Source organism: Dicentrarchus labrax, unplaced genomic scaffold (genome assembly GCF_905237075.1).
Source record: "Dicentrarchus labrax unplaced genomic scaffold, dlabrax2021, whole genome shotgun sequence".
Taxonomy (NCBI): domain Eukaryota; kingdom Metazoa; phylum Chordata; class Actinopteri; family Moronidae; genus Dicentrarchus; species Dicentrarchus labrax.
In genome coordinates, this window is record NW_026136701.1 from 11,261,912 (window position 1) to 11,269,547 (window position 7,636).

The following is a 7,636-nucleotide window of genomic DNA, read 5'->3' on the forward strand; positions in this document are numbered from 1 at the left end:
AGGCCAACAGCTGTTACAGGTAAAATATTCGAAAATCACTTCATGCACGCTGCAGGCATCGGCATCTGTATCAAAATTAGAACATGCTGAAACAAAATGATTGCACACAACATTAGTTTAAGACAAAACATAAGACACCACTGTAATTGTTATGTTGACTAAATGACCAAATAAACAAACGCAAGCACGTACAAATTTAAGGTTGAGAGAATTCATATTTTTTTCCCAACCAAACACAGCTGGTTTAGTGCATGGTTAATATGAAAGTCTGTATACAGGACATGACTACCTCTGAAATATATTACTAAAAAATAGCTGCAGATAGATTATGCAGTAATGAATGTTGGGACCTTCTCTCAACGATAGAGAGCAGCTTTTTTTTTTATGCTGGGTCATACACCAAAGAGCCAGTTAACCCTGTCCAAATGATGAGAAATAGTATTTGTGAAAAAGCAGGCTATAATGAATAGAAAGAAACTAAAAACAGAAAAACAAACATGTTTCATATTAAAAGAAAAAAAAAAACAGTTGCCTAGAAACAACCTCTGCTGAACCTGACTCCCCAACCACCACCACCCCCGACGACACACACACACACACACACACACACACACACACACAGAGCTATGCGCACCATGGGAGATAAGATCAGATGCTTCAAGAAAAGTTAGGGTTATTTCTCACTGTTCCTAAGCAACAAGTTTGCTGTTTTCTTTCGCCATATCTCTGTCGGCTCATGTCGAGACTAATAGTCAGAAGCAGAAATTAAGTTGGCCACAAAACTTTAGCAATACCTCAGAAGTTTGCTTTATATTTCAAAGCAGAGTTAACCACTGGCAATTTAAAAAAAAAAAAAGTTTTCTTTCATTTCAAGATAACTATTATTTGGGATCAGTGCAACAATAATGAGTGCAAGCCAACGTTCCTGCATCCAAAAAATTCTATAAATGTTTATCAGCACAAAGATTATATATTTTTTTTGTGATGGCAATAAAAGATGTGCTATACCAGGAGCCCACATGCTATCGTATCACAGCGCCTTGAGAGGCATATGGATGGTCTTGTGATTACTATGCAGGTGTGCATATTGCTCTCGCATCAAAATTAAATTAGGATCATGGTGAAAAGCACCACTGAACTGTACACCTACACCACATTCGTGTATGTTTTAGAGTATGTAACAAAAGGAGTGTAATGAAAACAGATGGCAGCCTATATTTGCATTGGCAGAGAGTCTTTTACATTTAACCCTCACACTCTGAGGGGCTTGGTTGGCAAGGCAACAGATTCTGCAGTCTGTTTCCCATGACTGCATCTCAATAGTCCAGATCAGCCTCCTTATCCCTCCATCTTCCTTGGGTGAACACAAGTTCAAAGCTTCAGTGTTATGCTGACAGGCAATTGGCAGCCTGCTCACTACATCCTACACCCATACCTCTCAAATCCATTCCCAAGATAAATTTAATATCTACAGTTTTAGCTGCCACTGCCTAACCTGCTTGTAACCATTTGAGCCCTAAATAAATCAAATATATTTGAGCTTTATTCAAAATCTCAACCTGCCTTCTAAGTATTATGTACTACTTCTCAAACATTATATTTCCAAAGATGTTTTTTTAGATGAAAATGCACTGATTGCATGCTTCACAAGAAATGTTTAAATGTGCAGTTACATATTGTCGCTTTGGTGATTTGGGATTTTTTATTTTTTATTTTTTTTGGGAAGGAAAAATAAATATTTCTTCATGGATGCATGAATCCTTCATGCATTGGATTCTCCAAAAAGGTTTTGGAGATACATGTAAACTCCAAACTTATGCAATACCAAATGTATTTATTGTATGACATATAGTGTAGGTAATGTTTGACATATTTGTGTTATTATTCCAGCTACAAACAGAGGGAGTTGTCCCTGTTTACCCTACTCACAGAAGGTAGTGGACGTCACATTTCCCATCTACTTATTAAAACTGCACACAGTGACATTGGCAAACAGGGTAAAAAATGCAAAAGATATTAAACTGCCAGTACTTTTCCTGGGGTAAATATGGGACCAAACTGGTCAGTAAATAAAGAGAGACCTCCATTATTGAGGAAAAAAACTAATAAAAATAATATTCTACAGATTCACTTGGTTATGATGACAGATCTTTGCGGAAGAACAAAAGTCAGTACAGAACATTATAAATCTGTGCTACATGGCAGAATGGCAAAAAAAGACATTCAGCAACAGCAAGCTTGGAGTTGGCGGTGGAGTTGGAGTGTCAGACAAAATTCTTTGGTGATCTAATGAAACAAGAACTGAACTCTTCAACTGTAATTGAAAGTGCAAGTCTGGAAGAAAGCAGGCACAGCTCATTAACCATTAAGCATGATCCAGGGAAGGAGCTGGTGGAACTGGAACATAAAAAATAAGAAAAAAAGAAATAAAATATAAATGGAAATACATAGGAGAAAGATCTTTGGGAAAATCTGGTTCAGAGTGCCAAAGACTTAAAGGCATACTATGCAGTTTTCCGGTTTTGTCAAACAGCTACCCCTAGAGTCTCTACGGAGTACTTGTATTTAACGTTAACTGTCGTAAATACCACTCACCAGAGCCGTCTATATATACGGCTCACAATGAACATCAAGTCTGCATGAATGTGTTACAGCGTTCCTGTAATCTTTTATCCTTACCAATTTACTGAAAAGCCTGCAGTGTGTTTTCTTACAGCAATCTTTGATAATGGTTACTGTTGCCATGATATATTGTACTGAAAATACTTAATCAGTGGTATGGTCCTTTAAATGACAAAAATAACGTATTCAGTTTCTTGCTGGGAGTTAGATGAGGAGATCAATACCACTCTCATGTCTGTATGCTAACTATGGAGCTAGAGCTCGCTATTAGCTTAGCTTAGCATAAAGACTAGAAGCAGCAAGAAAACCTAGCCAGGTTTTAAAGAATCTGCCTCTAAAATAAACTAATAAACATGATGTATCTCAGTTGTTTAATCTAGATACAAAATGAAACATAAAAATGACACGTTGTGATTTTACAGTTACGTCACAGAAATGAATTGTTCCTCGGTCAAGAAGTAGTTCCATATTTGTGTATGGATTAAACAACGGGTTAATAAAAAGCTTTAGAGGTGTTGGTAGGCGTATTATTGCACAGGCTAGTACAAGAATACGCTTCCGCTCTTTTTGCTTTCTTTGCTCTTTTTGCTCCTTTTGCTAAGGCCAATCACCTCCTGGCTCTGTAGCTCCTTGGTTAGCGCACCAACATGAGACTGATATCAATCCTCTGATATAACTCTAAGCAAGAAAGTGAACAAGCTTGTTTTCACAAACATATATTAATTTTTTTGAATCCTATGAAAATACATGGAATCATATAAGAATGTAGTATCAGATATGAGGAGGTGTAGATTTTGGCAAGGGTTTAAAGTGTGTGGGGATAAACAAAGATAAAAGATATAAAAATAGGAGAAAAGCAATTACTAAACGTGACATGCTGACATGTATTTGCAAAAACAAGCAATAATGACTATCAATGCTTTTTTATTATCAGTTCATATGAAACTATTTCTGAATACATGGGGTACATTATGAGGTATGATGTTAACAATATCTTGGGTGATGTATTTTATTTTGAGGCAACTGTCCATCACCAAGATGAAAAGTAGGAGTACTTGTGACTTCACTCATACCTGAGCGACGGGTATGGCATTCCTGGAGGCCACAGTAAGACAGATAACATTTCACAATGTCCATAGCTATTTATTAACTATTATTCAATGAAACAGAACCATTTGACAAGACAATGTCAAATATATTCATTTTTTAAGATTTTAACATTGTTTTGCTTTCTGCATGTTTTATTCATCAACATAAAAAGATTCTTCTTCAACTGAGTGTAAAAACTTTTATCCTGTGTGGGTTTCTGACTAAATTTCAAGCCAGCAGTAACATCATGTTATAGAACAAGCAGGGTCATTATTAGCTTTAATAAAGGCGAGACTGATCATTTTGGATCTTACCTGATTGGCAGATCAGTCTACAGGCTCCACTGCTCATATTCACAAATTGACATCAATATGGCTGAAAGAAGCTGGTAGCTTTGCTACAGCTTGTTAAAGAAAATTGACTTCAAGGAACGTAGGCTGCATCTGTTTCCTAAAAGTCAATGAAAATATGAATACAAAGGTTTACTTGTTTGAAAAGAGGACATGAGTCATGCCAGATAAACAGTGGCAAAAATGCCTCAGTTGGAAAGGTACTTGTTAGGATTCAAGTCATTTTGGACTATTAAGACATGTGATGTGATGCTGGCTATCGCAGCACCGCACCTCTGCTCTAGATGTGCTTTCAAAAAGGGCGATAAGTGTATCAGCAATATCACAAAGGGAAGAGTAGGAGACTTCTGTTCACCTGCTGCCTCGCTGCTGTCATTAAAAGAGGCCTTTCACTTTCATGTCCATTATTTTTCTTTTGCTTCCCTTATTATTGCCCCTTGTCTTTTTTATCTCTTCCTCTGCATATATCGTTTTCTTCTGTCTCCCCCTTCTCACTTTTCTCTGTTTGCGGTTACACCCTGCTGTGTTTCCTGTCTTTCCCTCAAGCAAATTAATTGTAAAGGTCCCTTCTCACCTGCACCAAAATACATGCATGCAATGCTTGATTAGTCTTGCAGTCTAGTATTGTGGCTGTGGCGTAGAGGCAGAGCAGGTCGTCCCCTAATGGGAAGGTTGTTGGTTCAATCCCCAGCTCCTGGTGCCACATGTCGAAGCATCCTTGAGCAAGATACTGAACCCCGAATTGCTCCCGATGCCGTGCATCGGTGTGTGAATGTGTATGAATGTGCTAGTTTCTGTTCGATGGGCTTTGCCATCACAGGGTGAATGTGGCACGTAGTGTAAAAGCGCTTTGAGTGGTCGGAAGACTAGAAAGGCGCTATACAAGTACAGGTCCATTTACCACATTGCAAGGAAATGCCACCACATCCACTGTGTGTGTGTTTCCTCTGCTTATATTATCCTGTGAGAATGTGCTATAACACGAGGGTTTCTTCCTGTGTCCTTCTCTTTAATGTAATGTATTTAAGGTATCTATTGCAGTACTTCCTTTTTCTGGTGCTTGCTTCCACTGCCTGCAGTAACACATGACAAAGCATTAATACATACTTTAGAGGAAAAAATGTTGATAAATAAATATTATAGGTACAGAAGATGTCTAACTTTTCTTATTTTTTCTTAATATAGTCTGCTTCTTCCACATAGATGAGCAGATACTGACACATTGGGATAGTGGGGGAAAGTAATCTCAGTTAATTCCACCTTAACTCCTTCTCTTTGCAATCTTCTTAGACCTTTCTAGATATTCCTACAGGAATTAACTTGGTAAATATCAAAAAGACCCTTGAGGCCTTTTCAGCACACAACCACCCGTGACTTTTATCATTTTGTGGTTTAGAAGTACTCAAGTTCCTTTATGTAGAAACGATTTTCCTGTGCTCATTATAATGGGTAGATAAAGACAGGAAAGAGATGGAAACCTGTTAGAAACAGTGTACACATATTGTAATGCAGTGGTAGATGTTGCATAATTAAAAAGTATAAAGGTTGAAGTGGACAGACTTGACAGACACCTGCACTAAGACTATTTTCTGATTTGCTTTGATCTACAGGCACAATCGACACACATGTGATTTACTCAGTAACATTACTAACTAACCTGTGATAGGTGTTTGCCACAGACGTACACATATTGAATGGCTGTTTACCATTTTCATCCTCTATGTGGATGGCCTGAAGCCACAGATATCTTCTTTTACTCGAAAACCGTTTTTTTAGCAGCTTTTAGGCACGGTGCCTAGCTTTTTCAATTTGATGGTGGCACTTTAACAGCACTTGTTTTCACAAAAAGGGGGTGTGGTCACTCTGAAGTCAGGAAATTGACATATGCCTGCTTTCATGCATTTCTGTTGTCCTCATACCTTTATTGTGAATTAGAAAGATGTTTCTAAGACTTGTCATCAGCTCAGGTTTGACTGAAAGGAGGACAACTGCAGAGCTGTTAGACTCATAACACCATGAGACGTGAGTAATTACACACTCCTGTGGCTATGAAGCATAACCAAGTAAGGAGGCATATATTTGCAATGCTATAAATAAAATTTGATTGAAGGGATAATTGTTTGGCAGGGAGTTTCATCACAGTGAACAAATAAAAATACAAGTGCGTACCGGTACACTGAAACAGGCCTTCCACTGTATTGTTAGACTTAGTCAGATAAAATTTTATTCTACAACCCCTTCTTTCTTTCTGTAAGTGTCCACACTTCACATTATATAAAAGACTAGTGTGGACAGGTGGAGCTCTTTGACAGGTGGAGATGTCAGGTTTGAACAGACATGGTAGATACAGTGGATGAAGTTTCAGTTCAGTGGGCTTTATATGGCCATGACATTTCCTTGTTGCTTTAGCAACAGAGAAAGAAAGTGTCTCCCACCCCTCTTTTCACGGGTTAAATATCGCTTTATTTTCCCTATATTTTTGATTATGTTCTATGTGCATGAAGGCATGTGTAAAAAACAGCATATACTATATAATGATAATATATATATTATTTGATAAGGTATCTATTTGTTATTAGTGTTGAGGGAGCTATGTGGGTGGTTGTCACCATTGAAGTCCATCCTTTATTGGCTCATAACACTGATCAACAACAAGAATTATACAATAACAGGTCCCTTGAATCACACTCTTGATTTTCCAAGCTCTCAAACAAAGCAACCTGCGGAACCTGTAGAAGGGCATACAATATGTAGGTTTTTCTAGTGGTAAATTACTTCAAACAAGCCATGAAAATTATAACAGTGCCTTTCTAATGCGACCTTAGTTTGCTGGCACCTGTATCCAGCTAGCTGGAGGCTGGTAAGTCTCCAACTGTAGTTCGTGGGAGTGTTAACAATATAAATAAACCCAGCCATGTGGTGTTAAGTGTGGCCTGTTATTGTCTCACCACCATAGGTCCTCCTCCATTTCAAACACCTTCACTACTAGGCTGCCATTGTGAGCACCTTTGGGTGGGCCAAGAAATATAATGGGCAAAGACAGCAGTGAGGACACTGAACTTTTACATGGAAGACTCTTAACAAGATAGCAGGGGCCATGCTGATCACGTTTACCAAATGTGTAGGATTGTTTTTAAGTCACAAATAATGGTTCTGCAACGGTGATTCATGTACAGAGAAGAACACCTTTAATGTGAATGAGTCAGTGCATATAACTAGCCAGAGAGCCAGAAATACAATATAACAATCAAAGCCAGACAGTCAGTTAATATTTCTCAAGTATGTTTTCCTGACATTATTGTTCTCCATAGCCTTTCACCTCTGTTGACACTTCAAACTTATCTTATAATCAGACAGGTGTCACATGTCTCACAGTTTCGTCACTCACACTGGGACAGGACGACCACTCTGTTTTGACGTGGCATGTCAAGTGAGATGGTTCACAGGGTTTTAATGTGCAGGCTTATTCACACCAGGCTAAACTGTAACTTTCAATACAAGGCCTCCCTATGGCGAGAGGATGGAATAATGTAACTGACCAAGCTGTCAAGCTTTCCCTTCTCACTCTGCATATA